The sequence below is a fragment of the Rhinoraja longicauda genome, chromosome 14, assembly GCF_053455715.1.
Source record: "Rhinoraja longicauda isolate Sanriku21f chromosome 14, sRhiLon1.1, whole genome shotgun sequence".
NCBI classification, from domain to species: Eukaryota; Metazoa; Chordata; class Chondrichthyes; order Rajiformes; family Arhynchobatidae; genus Rhinoraja; species Rhinoraja longicauda.
In genome coordinates, this window is record NC_135966.1 from 30,866,574 (window position 1) to 30,889,131 (window position 22,558).

Here is a 22,558-nt window from a genome sequence, read left to right on the forward strand (position 1 = left end):
TAACCAGCTTATTAATTTTTGAACAAGATGGCACCCAAACCAGGACGCTCTGCTTGTTGGGCCCAGAAGTGGATCTGCAATCATTCATTACAATCGTTCACAGGGTGAATGTGTAAACACCACAGAGCAAAAAAAATTGCATGGAAGACAACTTGCAGATCACAAAATAGTGATGCATACAAGGCAAGAAGTCATTGCACCATGATGCTTTTCTGCATGAATTAATCTTTAATGAGCCATACTCCACTTGCTTTTGTCTCTGGTAGCAATTTCATTTCATCAACTCATGATAGTTAACATCAGCACTAATTTCAAGGGGTTATTCAGCATCCAATATTTTATTTCAAAAGTTAAGAAAGATGTGAACAAAAGTTGTATTTATACTTTTAAAACTGCCATATATCAAAAATTATATATTTGGCACCAGGAAGAAACTGCCACACAATGTGTTGATACAAGGGATTTATCAACATTGAATAGCTCTGCATCAGTGGCGCCTGGCAGGAATTGTAAACTCCTGCAGAAAAACAATGACCTTTATCAGAGCCATCTTTGCATATAAATCAAATCCTGCCCAACCCAGCAATGCACAGGGATACAATTGTTGAAATGAATGCAGGCAGTCTAAATACAGTAGCTCATTCAGGGAATCAGACATTCTTCCCACGCTTCTGAAACTCAATTGAAACAAAGTCTGATAAAAAAAAAGGACATGCTGTAACAGCATAAGTGCAACACTAGTCAAAACAAACATGGCCACAAAACACACTATGAATCACAGATTTTATTTCCACATTCTGGGTCAGCATAGTGAAGAAAACCTAGAATTACTTAACAATTCAAAATCTTTTTCCTTGAACGTTATTAGAACTCTTAAATTTTCTTTTAAATTTTAAATAAGGGCTCTTGCAGAGCTCGGACTTTACAAATTTTATTCAATGCTTTGCCAAACATTCAATTGTCAATCTGGCTATTTATAGGAAGCCCTCTTCGTTCCCTAAAACGCAATTCAACCCCAAAAGTTTCAGGTTATTCAGTAACGTTTCAATCGTGCAATGTATCCAACATGCAGGGAGCATTGTTTTTGAATCACAGCAATGATTTAACAAAGCATTACACTGCATTTGGTAAGTGCGATAGATTCATCATGCGTAGCTGCCAAAGCCTTTTGCTGCCAAAGCTCTAAGCTCCTCATTTTCTCTGCATTCTCCACCACTCTCTGATCCTCTTAAGTTGCTCCTTACAATTATGTTTTGGTCATCCACCTTTACTTCTCTCAACACCAATGTTACTCGATGAAGCACTTTGTGATGCTTTAACCCTTGTATATCCAAATGCATATATATATCTTATCCCTCAGAACACTCTCCAGTATCTTGCTTACCATAGATCTTAGGCTCACTGGCCTATAGTTCCCATGCTTTTCCTTGAACAGGTACTTCTTAAACAGAGTCAACACATCCGCCATCCTCAAGTCTTCTAGCACCTCCCCTGTATTTAATGATAGCTCTCAGCCAGGGTGCCTTTCATTTCTTCTCTTGATTCCCATAGTGTCGGGGATATACATGATCAGAAGTGGAAGATTTTTCTAACTTCAGAAGCCTTAGAATGGTCAGTTCAATTTAGTTTATTGACACGTGTACCGAGGTACAGTGAAAAGCATTTTGTCGCGTGCTACCCAGTCAGTGGAAAGACTAAACATGATTACAATCAAAGATAGAGAGTGGAAATAGGCTCTTCGACCACCGAGTCCATGCCCACCATCGATTACTAGCATACTAGTTCTAAGTCCTGCACACTCGGGGCAATTTACAGAACCCAATGGACCTACGTGTTCTTGGAATGTGGGAGGAAACCGGACCTTGCAGTCACAGGGAAAATGAACAAATTCCGCACAGATAGCACCAGTAGTCAGGATCAAACCCAGGGCTCTGGAGCTATGAGGCAGCATCTGTACATTGTGCCAACCCAATTCCATCACTTACTTCTTTCATGTGAAAACATTCACATCAGCATTTCTATTGCCTGCTATAAAACTTTTCTGAAAGGATTATAACAGTTGATTATCCCAAATGGGAGACGTGCATCCCCATAGCAGAGTTGTTGAAAACATATAGGATTAGGGTAAGGTGTTGGAGATTTAGAGGAGATCAGTGGCAGCAGCAATCAGCAGTAATCAGCAGTAGCAGTAGCAGTAGCAGCAACAGCAGCAATCAGCAGCAGCAGCAGCAAGCAGCAAGCAGCAAGCAGCACCAAGCTGTGTTGCTTGGGAAGTAGTGTGTGGGGATAGTAAGGAGTAAGACCTGTGTGATCTCCCGGACTAGTTTCGATCGCCTAGCTTGGGGTCGGAGAGGAATTTCCCGGATTGGCCTGGGTTTTTTATCCGGTTTTTCGCCTCTCCCAGGAGATCACTCAGTTCTTTTGGGTGGGCGGTTGGAGTAGCGGCTGGGCGGTAGGTTTAGTAACCGAGCGCGGGGCTTTGTTTGGAGAGTATGACTGCCAGGGCAGTTTTTTGTTCTGGGTGTCAGATGTGGGGAATCTGGGAGTCTGATAGTCTTCCAGACATCCACATCTGCGCCAGGTGTGACGAGATGGGGCTCCTAAGGGACCGTATTAGGAACCTGGAGCGGCAGATTGATGACCTCCGTCTGATCAGGGAGAGTGAGGAGGTTATAGATAGGAGTTACAGGGAGGTGGTCACTCCTAGACCATGGGAGGTAGACAAGTGGGTCACTGTTAGGGGGGGCAAGGAACAGAGGCAGGGACTAGGGAGTACCCCGGTGGCTGTACCCCTTGGAAATAAGTACTCCTGTTTAAGTACTGTTGGGGGGGACAGCCTACCTGGGGGCAACGACGGTGCCCGGGCCTCTGGCAAGGAGTCCGGCCCTGTTGCTCAGAAGGGTAGGGAAAGGAAGAGGAGAGCAGTAGTAATAGGGGACTCTATAGTGAGGGGGTCAGATAGGCGTTTCTGTGGACGCAGTCGGGAGACCCGGATGGTGGTTTGCCTCCCTGGTGCCGGTGTCCGGGATGTGTCTGAGCGTGTCCAGGATATCCTGAAAGGGGAGGGAGAGGAGCCAGAGGTCGTGGTACATATAGGTACCAACAATATAGGTAGGATAAGGGAAGAGGTCCTGAAAGGAGAATTCAGGGGGCTAGGAAGAGAGTTAAAAAAAAGGACTTCCAAAGTAATAATCTCAGGCTTACTGCCTGTGCCACGCGATAGTGAGAATAGGAATGGAGTGAGGTGGAGGATAAATATGTGGCTGAGGAACTGGTGCAGGGAGCAGGGTTTCAAGTTTCTGGATCATTGGGACCTCTTCTGGGGGAAGTATGACCTGTACAAAAAGGACAGGTTGCATCTGAACCCGAGGGGAACCAATATCCTGGCGGGGAGATTTGCTAAAATAACTGCGGAGACTTTAAACTAGTACGGTTGGGGGGAGGGTCTCAAACACAGATAGCTAATAGGCAGTGTGTGAGGCAGGAGGCAGAAAAGGGAAACACTCAGACCCAATATGTAGGAGAGAAAGAAGGGAAAAGAAATAAACTGAGAATAAGAAATGATGGGTCCCTTAAATGTGTATATTTTAATGCTAGGAGCATTGTAAGAAAGGTGGATGAGCTTAGAGCCTGGATTGACATCTGGAAGTATGATGTTGTGGCGATCAGTGAAACATGGTTGCAGGAGGGTTGCGATTGGCAATTAAATATTCCAGGATTTCATTGTTTCAGATGTGATAGAATCGGAGGGGCAAGAGGTGGGGGTGTTGCATTGCTTGTCAGGGAGGATATCACAGCAGTGCTTTGGCAGGACAGACTAGAAGGCTCGATTAAGGAGGCTGTTTGGGTGGAACTCAGAAATGAGAAAGGTTTAGCAACACTTATAGGGGTGTATTATAGACCGCCAAATAGGGAACGAGAATTGGAAGAGCAAATATGTAAGGAGATAGCAGATATTAGTAGTAAGCACAGAGTGGTGATTGTGGGTGATTTCAATTTTCCGTATATAGACTGGGAATCACATTCTGTTAAAGGGCTGGATGGTTTGGAGTTTGTAAAATGTGTGCAGGATAGTTTTTTGCAGCAATACGTAGAGGTGCCTACCAGAGAAGGGGCAGTGTTGGACCTCCTGTTAGGAAATGAGATGGGTCAGGTGACGGAGGTATGTGTTGAGGAGCACTTTGGGTCTAGTGATCATAATGCCATTAGTTTCAATATCATTATGGAGAAGGTCAAATCTGGACCAAGGGTTGAGATTTTGGATTGGAGAAAGGCTAATTTTGAGGAGATGAGAAAGGATTTAAAAGGAGTGAAATGGAAATTGTTGTTTTATGAAAAGGATATAATAGAGAAATGGAGGATATTTAAAGGTGAAATTTTGAGAGTACAGAGTCTTTATGTCCCTGTTCGGTGGAAAGGAAAGAATAATAATTTGAAAGAGCCGTGGTTTTCCAGGGAAATTGGACACTTGGTTCGGAAAAAGAGGGAGATATACAATAAATATAAGCGGCAGGGAGTAAATGAGGTTCTTGAGGAATATAAAGAATGTAAAAGGAATCTTAAAAAGGAAATCAGAAAAGCGAAAAAAAGATATGAGGCTGCTTTGGCAAGTAATGTAAAAGTAAACCCCAAGGGGTTCTACAGATATGTCAATAGCAAAAGGATAGTGAGGGATAAAATTGGTCCATTAGAGAGTCAGAGTGGACAGCTATGTGCTGAGCCGGAAGAAATGGGGGAGATATTAAACAATTTCTTTTCTTCGGTATTTACCGAGGAGAAGGATATTGAATTATGTGAGGTAAGCGAAACAAGTAGAGTAGTGATGGAAATTAGGAGGATTAAAGAAGAGGAGGTACGGACACTTTTGAAGAATATAAAAGTGGATAAGTCTCCAGGTCCTGATAGGATATTCCCTAGGACATTGAGGGAAGTTAGTGCAGAAATAGCAGGGGCTATGACGGAAATATTTCAAACGTCATTAGAAACAGGGATGGTGCCGGAAGATTGGCGCATTGCGCATGTTGTGCCTTTGTTTAAAAAAGGTTCTAAAAGTAAACCTAGCAATTATAGACCTATTAGTTTGACGTCTGTGGTGGGAAAATTAATGGAAAAGATACTTAGGGACAATATATATAATTATTTGGATAATCAAGGCCTGATTAGAAACAGTCAACATGGATTTGTGCCTGGAAGGTCATGTTTGACTAATCTTCTTGAATTTTTTGAAGAGGTTACCAGGGAAATTGATAAGGGCAAGGCTGTGGATGTTGTCTATATGGACTTCAGTAAGGCATTTGACAAGGTTCCACATGGAAGGTTGATTAAGAAGGTTAAATCGTTGGGTATTAATAGTGAGGTTGCAAGATGGATTCAACAATGGCTGAATGGGAGATACCAGAGGGTAACGGTTGACAATTGTATGTCAGGTTGGAGGCCAGTGTCTAGTGGAGTGCCCCAAGGATCTGTGTTGGGTCCACTGTTGTTTGTCATTTACATTAATGATCTGGATGATGGTGTGGCAAATTGGATTAGTAAATATGCAGATGATACTAAGATAGGTGGAGTAGTTGATAGTGAGGTAGATTTTCAAAGTCTACAGAGAGACTTGGGCCTTTTGGAAGGGTGGGCTGAAAGATGGCAGATGGAGTTTAATGCTGATAAGTGTGAGGTGCTGCATTTTGGTAGGACAAATCAAAATAGGACGTACAGGGTAAATGGTAGGGAATTGAGGAATGCAGTGGAACAGAGGGATCTGGGAATAACTGTGCATTGTTCCCTGAAGGTGGAATCTCATGTGGATAGGGTGGTGAAGTAGGCGTTTGGTATGTATGCTTGCCTTTATAAATCAGAGCATCGAGTATAGAAGTTGGGATGTAATGTTGAAATTGTACAGGGCATTGGTGAGGCCAAATCTGGAGTATGGTGTGCAGTTCTGGTCGCCAAATTATAGGAAGGATGTCGACAAAATGGAGAGGGTACAGAGGAGATTTACTAGAATGTTGCCTGGGTTTCAGCACTTAGGCTACAGAGAGAGGTTGAACAGGTTGGGTCTTTATTCTTTGGAGCGTAGAAGGTTGAGGGGGGACTTGATAGAGGTTTTTAAAATTTTGAGAGGGACGGACAGAGTTGACGTGGGTAGGCTTTTCCCTTTGAGAGTGGGGAAGATTCCAACAAGGGGACATAGCTTCAGAATTGAGGGACAAAGGTTTAGGGGTAACATGAGGGGGAACTTCTTTACTCAGAGGGTTGTGGCTGTATGGAATGGGCTTCCGGTGGAAGTGGTGGAGGCTGGCTCGATTTTATTATTTAAGAGTAAATTGGATAGGTATATGGATAGGAGGGGATTGGAGAGTTATGGTCTGAGTGCAGGTAGATGAGACTAGGTCAGGGAGAATGGTCGGCGTGGACTGGTAGGGCCGGACAGGCCTGTTTCCATGCTGTAGTTGTTATATTGTTATATTGTTATATTGTTAACATAGAACCGTACAGCACAAGAGCAGGCCCATCGACCCACAATGTCTGTGTCGAACATGATGCCAAGACCATCTCTGATCTACCCGCACATAATCCATATCCCTCCATATCCATATGCCCATCCAAAAGTCTCCTGACAGTGCATACCAGGTACCAACCACCCTCTGTGTAAAACATTTGCCCCATCTCCTTTAAATATTGCCCCTTTCATCTAAAAGCTAAGGCCTCAAGTATTAGATTTTTTCATCCTGGGGGGAAAAAGGTTCTGACAGTCTACACTATCTATGTCTCTCATAATTTTTTTATACTTCTATCAGGTCTCGTCGCAAATGCCAGTTCCAGAGAAAACAATCCAATCCTGTAGTTACTGTAATACCCCCTAATCCAGGCATCATTTTGGTAAACCTCCTCCTCATCCTTTCCAAAGATTCCACATCCTTCCTGTTAGGAGGCAACCAGAACTGCATGCAATACTCCAAAATGCAGCCTAACCAAAATCTTATAAAGCTCCATCATGACTTCCTGACTCTTATACTCAATGCCCCGACCTATGAAAGCAAGCAAACCATATCCCCTCTTTACCACTCTAACTGCTTGTGTTGCCACTTTCTGGGAATCATGGACTTGGACCCCAAGATCCCTCTGTACATGAATGCTGTGATGGGTCATGCTATTAATGGTATATGTTCCCCTTACACGTGACCGCCCAGGGTGCAGCACCTCACAATTGCTCGGATTAAACTCCATCTGCCATTTCTCCACCCATTTCTGTAGCTGAACATTTTTACACAAAAGGTGGTTGGAATCTGGAATGCAATATCTGAAAAATTGCTGGAGATACTCACACAATGCTTGCCAATAAAACAGCAAGTTTTAGTCAGTCAATAACATTGGCAAAATCTGTTTCACTATATGCAAATCTACTTCCAAGTCAAATAGGTTTCACGATACAGGGAGCCAAGGGATTGAAAGCATAGAGCCTGCATAGATCCAGAAAATCAGATGAATAGCAAAATTCAATGTAAAAATAGATCCTTAGGTCTTCCGGTAACTACCTGCCCCGAGTGATGGCCAGATTCAGATCAAATGTGTTGACAATAGACAATAGGTGCAGGAGGAGGCCATTCGGCCCTTCGAGCCAGCACCGCCATTCAATGTGATCATAGCTGATCATTCTCAATCGGTACCCCGTTCCTGCCTTCTCCCCATACCCCCTGACTCCGCTATCCTTAAGAGCTCTATCCAGCTCTCTCTTGAATGCATTCAGAGAATTGGCCTCCACTGCCTTCTGAGGCAGAGAATTCCACAGATTCACAACTCTCTGACTGAAAAAGTTTTTCCTCATCTCAGTTCTAAATGGCCTACCCCTTATTCTTCAACTGTGGCCCCTTGTTCTGGACTCCCCCAACATTGGGAACATGTTTCCTGCCTCTAACGTGTCCAACCCCTTAATAATCTTATACGTTTCGATAAGATCTCCTCTCATCCTTCTAAATTCCAGTGTATACAAGCCTAGTCGCTCCAGTCTTTCAACATATGATAGTCCCGCTATTCCGGGAATTAACCTAGTAAACCTACGCTGCACGTAGAACCAACCAAAGAACCAACCATATGGTAGCTTCATTAGATCAACACTGCGCCTGCTTATAATTATACAATGCAATTTCCCAGTGCAGAAAGTGGAAATATTCCACTGCTAAAATTAAACTTTATTTGAATTCCATGTAAACAGAACACATTTTCCAAAATGGTTGAGGGAAGGGAATGGTGGGGTGGGGAAAGAATTAATTTGAAAGGTAAAACACACCAAATTACTGTTAATTTACTCTCAAAGCATGATGCTTCCTGACAAATTCAATTTGACAGCAGCGAGCATCGTCCTGAGCAATTAATAGAAGAATCAGTGAAAATATTCAGATTTTTTTGGAAAGGAAGAGATCATACATAAGCTTATACCAACAACTTTCTCTGTTCCACCTTACTCTCAAAATCCTTGAACAGACTTAGGTATTCAGTAAGTAAATTAGCATCTTTCCCATATGCTCCTCCTCCTGATGATGTACAGGGACCATAAGCTACCACCCACCTCAACAATGGGACATAGAAACATAGCAAATAGGTGCAAGAGTAGGCCATTTGGCCCTTCGAGCCAGCACCGCCATTCAATATGATCATCATGGCTGATCATCCAAAATCAGTAGCCCATCCCTGCTTTCTCCCCATATCACTCAAGGAGGCAACAAAAATCTAAGTCAGTTGCTCCTCAACATGAACAGACATCTTGAAACTACGTTCCAAACACTCAATCCAATTGTAATGTAGTCATTTAAGGAACATCCTGTTTCCAACACATTTTGAATGGGCCAGTCTGTTAATGTATCAATACTGTTGATGCGGGCATTCCATCCAATGATGCTGTGGTAAAAAATATTGCCAAGAAGATGTGGGAACCAACAGAAAAGTTTATTTGTTGTAAATGTCAGACTATATAATTTGCTGTACCACTCCACAAAGGCTTTCTTTTGCCAGGAGAGAGAACAGTGCCTAAATCACATCTCAACCATGACCTTGCTTGACATTACCATGAAAGACAGTTTAGTGCAGTAGCAGCGATCCCTTCTACTTCTCCTACCAAACTAAAGTTAAACCTTATCTTTTCGATATATTAATCCAATCCAACACATCATCCAAGATCACATGCAGTATTCCAAAAAAATGTGTTCAGCACCTTTAGTATAGCAAAATGATCCAGAGCACATTGTCGATGAAATTGGGCAGAAATAAACTCGTATTAAATTCAAATTAGATATTTGAACACGACCAAGAGTTGGGCAGGGCACATATTAAAGAAGCATCATAAACAGACAAGGAGAGGATGAGGGATAGAATTTCAGTAATAAAAGGTAGAGCACAGGAAGGGGGTAATGGAAATACAGAAGAGGCCAGAATTAAAAGGAAAATATCATTCTTTAGGTAATCTGATCAACATTGACCTCAAAAAGCAGCAAAACCACAGATTTGCAATTTAACACTCATTTGCTGTGTTCAGACTAGTACTGTGACAGAGTACATGTCTACTCCAGGTTACAACTGTGTTCTGTTCCCAAGGACTGTTAACAAATTAAACAATTCGCAAATCAAAAATCTAGCCATGAACTAAGTTCCCAAAAGATGCTTGCAGGGTTATCCCATAAAAATAGATAGTCTGGAGAAGGTTTTTAAATTTAGTTTTACCATTCTTAATTATAAACCTAATATTAATAAATTTAGACTGTTTATCTCAAGCTAATAATGATATATTTTATTAAAATATTTTACAGCAGATGAGGCTTTCAAATGATTTTACAGTTTTAATAGGACACAGTTGATAGCCTGGATGGCATATCTCCAGACAAGGTTCATAGAAATGCACATCGTATTAACGAGAATATATTCTTCTTGAGTTCGCTATGGTAAAATTCCAGCATCTATCAAAAACAGTCATCTGTAGCCCCACAGCGGCTGTCAAATCTATCCTGCATCTCTCTCAAACTGTCGGTCATGTGTGTCAGCTCTACACAAGTAGGACGTTCGTAAACTGGGGAGGACCTGTAACACTGCTACACTGAAGAAAGGTCTCGACTCGAAACATCACCCATTACTCCAGCATTTTGTGTCCACCTTAGATTTAAACCAGCATCTGCAGTTTTTTCCTACAATGCTATACTTGTAAATCTGCTGTCATATTTCTCATATATTTACTTAGATTATAATGTTAATTCATGGTTAGTCATCCATTCTGAAAAATCCAAGATTTAATGAAAAAAGTTAGTAAAACCCCATTTACTTCTCACCTTCGCTCCTTATAGATTTATGTTTATCACCCTCCATCTCCACTTTTAATCTCCTCTACCCCACTGGCTCCATCTGCCCTTTATAAAATATTGTCTGCTTCCACATATCTCTCACCTGCTTCTGACTCTTAACTTCCAGGGCCTTAACCTAAAACATATAATTAAATTCCCCCCCCACATCTGTAGTTCCTCCAGCAGTTTGATGTCTTTGCCTCAGATTCCATATTGCAGTCTCTTGCTTCTCAATGTACTTACTTCAATTTCTGCCGATGAAATTTCGTTCAGAAGTCTGAAGAAGGGTCTTGACCCGAAACGTCATCCATTCCTTCTCTCCAGAGATGCTGCCTGTCCCGCTGAGTTACTCCAGCTTTTTGTGTCTATCTTTCTTTCACCGGGTTCAATCCAATGTCTACTGGACAAAGACTTGTATGGTGTACAGCCTTAACAGCTTTAGTGAGAAGAGAAAGAAAATGTGCTTGAGTTTGTGACCCGAGAATATTTTGTAGCCTTAGATTTGATCCAAATTTTCTATTTCTAACCATGGATTTCTAACAATTAAAAGAGAACGGTTTCTTGCTGGCAAGTAGCTTTTTTCACGCAAGTTAACACAAAAGTATATTTACACTTTAAAGTTGAACAAATTCAGATCAATATACAAATACACTTTGATGTTTGCACAAAGAATAGCAGCAATCACTGAAAACTAAATCAGTCAAGCAGTTTTCATTTTTCATACACAAAATGCAATATGTTTTTTGTAGAAGCTGTACTGGATTGGAATGGCAAGGTGGAGAAACAAAGCAGTCATAAATGGACCTGTGAGCTGTGAAAACTCACTTGCCAACAGGCCAACACACTCAAGTCTCACACCCAACAATTTCCTCAGCAAATGGAAATCTCCCTTCAAAAATTGCCTCTCAGCATCACCTCATCAGCCAAGAATGCGTACTTTATATTAGTCTTTCTACATTAAAAAAGAAGCAGAAATAACTGCCCACCGCTGGAACTGGAGATGTTACCAAGAGCCAGTACGCTTTGAGTATAACACCAAGTCACCTAGACCTCAGCCAAGGCCAATCAAAGTGGTAAACTTTCAAAAAAGCAAATAAACAGGATGGTTTTTTTAAAAATGAGTATGGGGCACAGTGGCTTAGCCGGGTGGTAGGCTGGTGATATAGAAAAGAGGAGGCATTTGAACGGCACCCATGGAAAATAGAAATCAAGGTAAGTGAAACTCAAATACAATGGAAATAGCATCGAGGAAGATACACAGTGCAAAATATCGTTCTCAGCGATTGCATTGCATCCATTCCATAGACTATGTCACTTAATCCAAAGATTGTTCAATGTGGATTCCCTCTTCCTTCCCACCTACCTGTACAGTGTCAAGGTGAGTAACTGTGGGGAATCTTATCATGGCTCTTAGAATCTCTGTGAAAGATAAAAGAGAATATTCAGTAAGGGTTTAACCAGATGACAATCTGATAATCTCTAGTCTCTTGCTCCATCCCTTGCCCTCACTTTAGAAAAATCAGAACACCTGGCTCTGCTCCTTCTTCCTATGTAGAGGCAGCAACTGAAAAGTGCAGCTCCTGCAGTGAGGATTGCACAGAGCTGGCCGGGGAGACAGAGGAATGACTCCGCAACTGCTTGCAGTCAGTAGACTAGACATTGTTCAAGGACTCAGCAATGAACCTAAACAAATACATCATGGTTGTTCATAAGGAAAACTGTGGAGCATTGTTTTCCCACCAGGACCTGCAGGGTAGTGATCTCAGGATTGCTTCCAGTACCTCGTGCTACTGAAGGCAAGAATAGGAAGATAGGGGAAATGAATGTGTGGCTGAGGAGGTGGTGCAGGTGGCAGGGATCTTCAGTCTGAAGAAGGGTCTCGACCCGAAACGTCACCCATTCCTTCTCTCCATTCCTTCGCTGCCTGACCCACTGAGTTACTCCAGCTTTTTGTGATACCCAGTGATATTGTAATCATAATCACAGGGTTCGATATCAGAAGATTCTTCATGAGGATAAACCCTCGGAAACTATTTAGCCCTAATGGTATACCTGGCCAGGTTCTTAAAACCTACAAGAACCAACTATCTGAAGATTCAGCAGACATTTTCCACCGCTCATTACCAATATCTGAGGTTTCCACCTGCTTTAAAAGGACATCAATAAGGCCGGTGCCCAAGAAGCCTAATGACTCTCAATTTTGTAGTGGACAACTTGGATAAAAAGCACACATACGCCAGGCTGTTGTGTCCATGACTGCAGTTCAGCATTCAAAACCATCACCGCCTCCAAAATTGTCATCAAACTCAGAGAACAGAGTCTTGGGGTAACTGGATCCTTGACCTACTCATTGCCAGACCACAGTGAGAACGAATTGGACATAACACTTCCTCCTCGATAACCATCAACACTGGAGCACTTCAAGTAACATACCCATGACTGTGTAGCCAGACTGTGTAGCCAGACTGTAGTTCCAATGGCATCTTTAAATTGACGGTAGACAGTCAATTGTTTGCACCATGGCCAGGTTCGGCATCTCGAACGCACAGGAATATTAGACACTACCTGCTCTATCACAGGTACTGACCACCCTACCATCCCAGAGATCTATAGGAGGCACTGCCTCAAAAAGACAACCAACATCAAAGACTCGCACTACCCATGCCTTGTGCTCATTTCACCCCTCACAATGCAGCAAAAGTTCAGGAGCCTTCAAACCATGACTACAGGTTCAATAATAGTTTCTTCCCAGCATCTATCAGGCTCTTCAACACGACACGACATTACCTCAGTGACTATGAACTTCTATGGACTGTGTCTTTGGTTGCAGTAAAGACTACACTGTTTTGGACTAGTATTATGGTTATTAAATTATTTATTTTTATTATTATTATATTTAGGGCGGCACGGTGGCGCAACGGTAGAGTTGCTGCTTTACAGCGAATGCAGCGCCGGAGACTCAGGTTCGATCCTGACTACGGGTGCTGTACTGCCAGGAGTTTGTACGTTCTCCCCGTGACCTGCGTGGGTTTTCTCCGAGATCTTCGGTTTCCTCCCACACTCCAAAGACGTACAGGTATGTAGGTTAATTGACTGGGTAAATGTAAAAATTGTCCCTAGTGTGTGTAGGATAGTGTTAATGTGTGGGGATCGCTGGGTGGCGTGGACTTGGTGGGCCGAAAAGGCCTGTTTCCGCGCTGTATCTGAAATATGAAATAAAATAAATATGAAATATTTATCTATGTATACTGTGATTACAGGCCTGTTCAGCTGCTGCAAGTAAGAATCTCATTGTTCCATGGACATTTGAGGTAATGTGCCCCTGTGCATCTGTGCATGACTCGTATACTCCTTCCACACTTTAGGATTGAAGGTCGGACAGTTAAATAAAAATAAAAATTGAGCATATGAAAATATATCTCATGTGAGTCAGTATATTGAGGAGGAGAAGTGAGAAAATAGCATGGTGTTTATGGATGACGGAAATTCAGAGTTGCAAATAGCAAGATTGTCATAAGTTGACAACGGATTACACACATCCACCTGTCCCCGTGGCTTAAAGCCAAATTTCTTCAAAATTGGAGACGCTGGTTAACTTTTGAATGTTTTTTTTTCCAAATTGATTTAAGCTCTGAGTAACTTTTTGAAGGGTTTCCTTTCAAATGAAATAAAATCTGCAAAACTCCACAAATATTAACCATTTACAGCAAACATTCAGCTGATAAACACGAGTCATGACCAACCTAACAACGCCACAGTTCAATGAAGAGTCAGAGTCATGGCGCATGGAAACAGGTCCTTCAGTCAAACTTGCCCATACCAACCAAGATGCCCCATCTAAATGAGTCCCACCAGCCCATATCCCTCTAAAACCTTTCCTATCCACATACCTGTCCAAATGACTTTCAAATGTTACAGTACCTGCCTCAACTACCTCCTCTGGCAGCTCGTTCCACCCCACCATCCTCTGTATGAAGAAGTTGCTCTTCAGGTTCTTATTAAATCTTTTCCCTCTCACCTTAAACCAATGTCCTCTGGTTCGTGATTCCCCTACTCTGGGTGAAAGACTGTGCATCTCCCCTATCTATTCCGCTCATGATCTTATACATCGCTATAAGATCACCCCCATCCTCCTGCACGCCAATGAATAAAGTCGTAGCCTGCCCAACGTCTCCCTAAACCTCAAAACCTCATATTTGGGCACCGAGGAAAGATGTGCTGACTCTCGAGAGGGTCCAGAGGAGGTTTACAAGAATGATCCTAGGATCATAACATATAACATAAGATAAGCGGGCCTGTACTCGCTGGAGTTTAGAAGGATGAGGGAGGACCTCATTGAAACTTACCGAATAATGGAAGGTTTGGATAGAGAGGATGTGGAGGGGATGTTTCCATTAGTGGGATGGTCTGGGACTGGAGGGTCATAGCCACAGAATTAAAGGATGCTCCTTTAGGAAGGAGATGAGGAATTTCTTTAGTTAGAGGGTGGTGAATTTTTGTCACAGAAGGCTGTAGAGGCCGTCAATGGATATTCTTAAGGCAGAGATAGATAGATTCTTGATTTGCACGGGTGTCAGAGGTTATGGGGGGAAGGCAGGAGAATGGGGTTAGGAGGAAGAGATAGATCAGCCATGATTGAATGGCGGAGTAGACTTGATGGGCCGAATGGCCTAATTCTGCTCCCATCACTTATGACTTAGTCCTGGCCAAATTCTCATAAACCTTCTCTGCACACTTTCGAGCTTAACATCTTTCCATAGGAAGGTGACAAAAACTAAACACAATACTCCAAATGTGGCCTCAACAACAACGTACAATGTAACATAATATCTCAACTTCTGCACTCAATACCCTGACTGATGAAGGCCAATGACCTTCTTGACTACCCGAGGTACCTGTGACACCACTTTTAAGAAACTGTGTACCTGTACTCCTAGATCCCTTTGCTCAACAAACACTCCACGGAGCCCCGTCATTTATTATGAAAGTCCTGAATTCCCAAAAGGCAATACCTCACACTTATCTGCATTAAACACTTCTAATCATTCCTAAGCCCACATGCCCAACTGATCAAGATCCTGCTGTAATTCATGATAATCATCTTTGCTATCTCCAATACTACCCAATTTAGTGTCATCTGCAAAGTTACTAATCATGACACGTACATCTATGAATCATCAATAGATATGGGTGAGGTGCTGGAAAAATGGAGAGTGGATAATATTTTTCCATCAATGATGGCTTGTTCCTGCATGCAAGACACATTATTTTCTAAGCGTGTAGTTCACATTTGCATTCGAAAATATCCACTAGTGCATTTTTAGTTGTGACATGAAGACTGGCACAGGGTTGAAGATCATTTTTCATGAACATCTAACAGATAAGTAAAAGACAATGCGAGGCTTAAAGACTTGTGTTATATGAAGCAGTTACTCAAGTAATGTATCAAATCCTCTTTCCATTAGGAATCCACCTTCATCTCTATTCTATATACTAAAATTCTTGTTTGTTCGCAAGTTCCTGAACTACAGCCAAAACAGTACACGATAGCGCAACAACTCACCGTCGTCCCTTTGGTGCTAATGGAAGAAGTTTCATTGAAATTGGTGTTATATTTTTTAAGTTATTCACATTTTAAAGTTTAAAAAACCACGCATGCACAGTTGGGGCCCCGTTGATCTGGTACTTACATAAGATGACCGCCGCATCCGCGCGTGCACAGAACAAACTCGTCCGCAGAGCAAACGCGACCTCGCCTGCGCAGGTGGGGGCCGTTGATCTCGGGTAGGAGCAAGGCTCGGCCACCTGTCTCTTGGGGGCGGGTTTGCCGGCTCTGAAGTGGCAGGAGAGCCAGGCCTGGTGCTGGGGGAAGCAGCCGGAGACTGGGCCTGGGCCTGAGGTGGGCCAAGGGGAAAGGCGGCAGCAGCGGCGGTGAGGCAGGCCATTGGTGGAGGTGGAGGCCGAGGCCTAGTGCTGGGCCTACTCTCGGCTCCCCCGTACCCCCTCCTCTCCCCGGCCAGTTCAGCGCCTTCCCCACGCCGCCCAGAATCCAGCGGCATCGGCGGCCATCCAGGCCGGGATGCGGGGGTGGGAAATAGTCACATGTTCACATTCTGCAGGCACTGAGCACATCCCTTTGATTGTCTTTATGCAAAGTAGGAAGGGGAGCATGGGGCAAGTGCATGCAGTGTCTAATTGATTTTAAGTTAGATTTTTTTCAAAATTGGTTACAAAGATGTTTAAAGTGGCGAGATGAAAAATATGACACCAGCCTCCCTCCTCGGCTAACCCCAACACACCCCGCCATTACTGTGCCTATACTTGCTCAAAGAAGGCACAAGGCTGACTGCATACTGTCAGTATCCCACTGCACAATAACAAATTGCCAATATCTAACTATAGTTTTTAAATTGTACTTGTATTTGTACCGGATTGAAAATGATAAAGACCTTGGGTTGCTCAGGTAGAGGGAGTTCAAGGCTTGGAAGGATGTCCCACCCCACCCCGTGCAACTATCCTGTGAGAGGATTCCCACTGCTCCGTCCAAAACCAAAATCACAAGCCTCATTCTCCACACTGTTACCTCGACATTTAACATAAATAGAACTACCAAGCTGGGGTTGCAGAGATGTGAGAAAATTAATTTATTTTCTCCTACCAGGTAGCACATTTTCCTCAATAAAGGCTAATTAAGTTTCCCTGAACCATGGTGGTTTTCAGTACCAGTTCTGTATAGATTGTCAATAACTGGCAGAGAGGTACACTGCGGCAGGATTACTACTCTCCACACAAACCCTCTGTAGTCAGCATGAAGCAAAGCTCTAATTAGAGCCTACTCTGATGAGGCTACCTATATCGCACAACCTGCTGCTACAGCTTTCTTCCTGAAAAGAAGCTTCTCCTCCACCCCCCCCCCTCCACCCCCTCCCCTCCACCACCCCCCCCCTCCACCCCCCCCTCCACCAACCCCCCCCTCCACCACCCCCCCCTCCACCCCCCTAAATCTCCACCACTGCCGTCTACATTCAAAGCAAAACCTTCCAGTATTTTACAAGTTCTTTGAAATGAAAAGGAAGCAACACAACTGTGAATTTCCAAGCTGTGTATAACTGCAAGGTAACCGACTACTTCGTACGAGCTAGGGAAGGGTAGTAATAGTGGTTGTAAGGAACTGAAACCTTCACCTATTAGAAACTTAACTGTACCCAGTGAGAACACTGTCCGTACATCCTGTCAAAACTCTGTACTTTTAGTTTTAAAGATCAAGTATTTCTGACCTTGGTGAGTTGTCCACCCTGGTTGCAGCAATAGCAGCCAGGATGATCCTTCGTTCAAACTCTAGCTTGTGCAGGCACATCTTATGTCTACCACCTAGGCCAGCTGTTCTAGCAGTCAGGAGAGGATGATGGGGGAATATTTAAGTCAACCTGGACATCTAAACAAAACCACTGTCCATTCTCCTCTGCTGAAAAGGTTTTCATGTACAAGGTTGTTTGAGAACACATTGAATTTGGGTTAAAAATGTCGCCTGTCATCGGCAAATAGCCCGTTACACACAACATCCAAACACTTAACAAGGGATGCTGCCTCAATGATGCAATGAAGAGGTAATGGACAATCCCTACCCTTACCACTGCAGGACTCGACTTTCACAGAAATAGGAACTTTGTCTGGAACAAAACTGTTTATTGCCCAAAAACCCCTCAAAATATATTACGTATGTTTAGCAGTTTAGAGATATAAAACGGAAACAGGCCCTTTGGCCCACTGAGTCCAGGCTGGGCCTCGATCACACATTCACACTAGTTCTATGTAATCCCACAATAAACTGCAAATATTGGCATCTTGAATAGAAAACATAGTGCTGGAGGAACATGGCATCTGTGGAGGGAATGAAGTCTGAAGGGTCTGGACTCAAAACATCATCTATCCATTTCCCACCACAGATGCTATATGACCTGCTGAGTTTCTCCAGTCCTCTTTTTTTTAAAACTGCAGATTCACAAATGCAGTTGTCTGTGTCTCCATTCAATTAGCAAAGGTTATTATGTAGGGACATAGGGATTGGCCAGGTAATAGAACCCTCGGATTGGGTTACGGTCACGGGGTGAGGAAGCGCGGGGTATTTAAATGCTTGGCGCCAAACGTTAGATTAGAGATTAGATTAGTGAGTGAAGTTAGTGTTCGTCCAGAAAGAAGTCTGTTGCGATTGTCACGGGTTTTATACCAATAAAGTATTTGGATAATACCACTCGTCTGGACTCACTACATTGGTGACCTCGAACGTAGGAAGAAAGCAGCAGCATGTCGCAGGCAGGAGCGAGCGCGGGCGAAATCCATCTACCGCCGTTCTGGGCCCATCAGCCGCACCTGTGGTTTGTGCAGGCAGAATCACAGTTCCATCTTAAAAAGGTGGAGGAAGACCAGGAGAAGTACCACCACCTGGTGAGCTGTCTGCAGGCAGAGGTGGCTGCGCGGGTCAGCCGATACCTGACCAGTCCACCCCAAACGGACCAGTACGTGGGGCTCAAGAAGCTCCTGCTGCGGACCTTCGGCTGGGCCCAGAGCCAGCGGGCTCTGAAGCTCCTCCATTTGCCAGACCTGGGGCAGCGGCTGCCGTCGGAGCTGATGTCCGAGATGCTGGCTTTGGCGGGCGACCATCAGCCGTGCATGATATTCGAAGCTGCCTTTCGGGAGAAGCTACCTGGGGACGTCAGGTTGGTGTTGGCAGACGTCCCTTTTGAAGATCCGGTAGCGTTCGCCGAGAAGGCCGACACGCTCGTGAGGGAGCGCAACGCCCGAGACAGCTCCGTTAACCGGGTCTCGAGGCCCAGCGGCAGTCGGGGGTGCGGCCGGGAGAGCGACGCATCGGCCGCTATTGCGCAGCCGGCCCGCCAAGAGAGGGCGGCGGCGCCTGTTCATTGGCAGCGGGCTCGACCAACAGAGCCGGATAGGCGTGGCTGGTGCTCTTTCCATCGGCGGTGGGGCAGCGAGGCACGAAGCTGTAGATCCCCGTGTTCGTTTCCGGGAAACGCCTGGGCCGATCGAATGTAGAGGCAGTCTCGGTTGGCCGTAACCACCGCCTCTACGCTACGGATCAGAGTACCGGGATCGTTTTCCTAGTGGATACGGGAGTGGTCGTAAGTATTGTGCCCCCCTATGACTGTGAAGTTCGAGTGGGGGAAAAGGGACCGCCCCTAATTGCAGTGAATGGTAGCACCATCCGTACATACGGTAAAAGGACCATGTCCCTGTCCTTCGAGTCCAGGACTTATCGTTGGGAATTCATCGTTGCGGATGTGGGCCAGGCCATATTGGGGGCAGATTTCCTATGGGCGTTTTCCTTGGTCGCAGACGTCCGAGGGAGGGGCCTACAACCCTCGGCTGATGTACGGCCTCGGGGTACTGGGCCAGAGGCTTCTACAAGTGCCGCCCCACCCAGCCTAGTTATCCAGTCCATTACCACGGCTCCCGGTCAGTTCGATGCGGTCCTAGCCGACTTCCCGCAGCTCCTCGTCCAGCGTTTTGATTCACCTTCGGAGAAGCACGGGGTCGTCCATTTCATCCCAACCGAAGGGCCGCCGGTTTTTGCCCGGGCACGGCGCCTCCCACCCGACAAGCTGGCCAGGGCGCGAGAGGAGTTCCTAAACTTGGAGAGGTTAGGAATTATTCGGCCTTCGAGTAGTCCGTGGGCCTCACCCTTGCACATGGTTTCCAAAGCGTCTGGGGGGTGGAGACCATGTGGTGACTTCCGTCGACTCAACGCGGCAACACGGCCGGACCGCTATCCGATTCCACACATTCAGGACTTTTCAGCTAGCCTGGAGGGGGCGACAATATTTTCAAAAATTGATTTGGTGCGGGGATACCATCAGATCCCGGTCCACCCGCTGGACATTCCGAAAACAGCGACCATCACCCCGTTCGGACTGTTTGAGTGGTTGCGTATGCCTTTCGGCCTTAAAAATGCAGCTCAGGCATTCCAGCGTCTGATGGACCGGGTGGGTCGAGGGTTGCCGTTTGTCTTTATTTATCCAGACGATATTTTGATTGCCAGCCGTTCGGTCCAGGAGCACTTGGTCCACCTCCGCACGGTGTTCCAGAGGCTGCAAGACCATGGCCTGATTCTCCATCCGGACAAATGCCAATTCGGCCTGTCCGCGGTGGATTTTTTGGGTCACCGGGTTTCTCCGGCCGGTGCCACTCCTTTACCAGCTAAGGTGGACGCGGTCCGCTCTTTCCCCCGCCCGACTACCATCAAGGGCTTGCAGGAATTCGTGGGCATGGTCAATTTCTATCATCGGTTCGTGCCTGCAGCAGCTCGGGTTATGCGCCCCCTTTTTCAATGTCTCGCAGGTAACCCCGCGGAGTTGGTATGGTCCGTAGTTGCCGAGAAGGCTTTTGTTGCGGTCAAACAGGCTCTCGCCAACGCCACCATGCTGGTGCACCCGCGCTCCTCCGCCCCCACAGCACTGACGGTGGATGCCTCAGACGTGGCGGTGGGTGGGGTTTTGGAGCAGCAGGTCGACGGTAATTGGCAGCCTCTGGCGTTTTTTAGCAGGCAGCTCTCTCGAGCGGAGCTCAAGTACAGTGCGTTCGATAGAGAGCTCCTGGCCCTTTATTTAGCAGTCCGCCACTTCCGTTATTTTTTAGAAGGCCGTTCTTTCGTGGCCTACACGGATCACAAACCTTTGACATTCGCTTTTGCTAAGGTTTCTGATCCGTGGTCGGCTCGCCAGCAGCGGCACCTAACCCTCATTTCGGAGTTTACGACCGATGTCCGTCATATTGCGGGTAGGCTGAATGCTGTTGCTGATGCCCTGTCCCGGCCGGCCATTCCCTCCGTAGCCGTGGTTGGTAAACATGTGGATTTCCAGGAGCTAGGGGAGGCTCAGCGCCTGGAAGGGACTGCCGAGGTGTACGCCTCCACAACCTCGGGACTGCGTTTAGAGCAGGTGGCGTGTGGCCCCACAGGTATCAAGTTGTGGTGCGACGTTACTCTCCCACGCCCTCGCCCGGTGGTGCCTGCCGCTCTGCGGCGTAAGGTTTTTGAGGCCATTCATGGCCTGGCACATCCGTCCATCAGGGCGACTTCAGCCATGGTGGCTGACCGGTTTGTCTGGCATGGCCTGCGAAAGCAGGTGACAGCCTGGGCACGCGCCTGCATTCCGTGCCAGACCTCCAAAGTCCATCGTCATGTCCAGCCCCCATACCAGAGATTCGAGGTTCCCCCCGCCCGTTTTTTCCACATCCATGTGGATTTGGTGGGTCCATTGCCCTATTCTAGGGGTTACACTCATCTACTGACGGTGGTTGATCGGTTCACTCGTTGGCCGGAGGCGCTCCCGTTGTCGGACACCTCGGCGGCCTCCTGTGCACGGGCCCTGGCGTTGCATTGGGTGGCTCGTTTCGGGGTCCCGGCTATCATCACTACAGATCGGGGAGCCCAGTTCACCTCGTCCCTCTGGGCCGCGCTGGCGCAGCTGTATGGTGCTCGATTACAGCAGACCACCGCCTATCATCCCCAAGCCAACGGGATGGTTGAGCGTTTCCATCGGCAGCTGAAGGCGTCCCTCTGTGCTCGCCTGACTGGCTACGATTGGGCTGACCAGCTGCCTTGGGTCCTTCTCGGCATTCGTACGGCCCCGCGGGCTGAGCTGGGCACATCTTCGGCCGAGCTCGTCTACGGTTCGCCCCTGCGGGTGCCGGGCGACATTCTCCCTTCCACTCCCGCCTTGCCGCCATCCGTCACGTCAGTCTTGGGCTCCCTCCGGGAACGGGTGGGTTCTCTGGCTCCAGTCCCCACCTCTAGTCACGGAAGCACAGCAATTCACGCTCCTTCGGAATTGCGGAGCTGTGATTTCGTGTTTCTTCGGAAAGATTGCCACCGCCCCCCTCTCCAGCCGGTTTACCAGGGCCCGTTCCAGGTGCTCAAAAGAGGGACTGTAACCTTCACCTTGCAGGTAGGAAATCGTCAGGAGCTGGTTTCAGTGTCCCGTCTCAAGCCGGCCCATTTGGACCAGGACCTCCCTGTGTCGGTGGCTCAGCCGCCGCCCCGGGGCCGGCCTGTGGCTGCTTGACTGGTCCCGTCAGCGGCGCCCAGTTTACCACCTCTTGGGCCTCCGCCGCCTATGGTTGGTCCCGGGCTGCCATTGTTCATCTAGTGCCCCCCGTCACCTACACCCTCCGCTCCAGTGGACCCCCCATCGCCTCCAGCGGCGGCGTCCACCCCGCCTCCT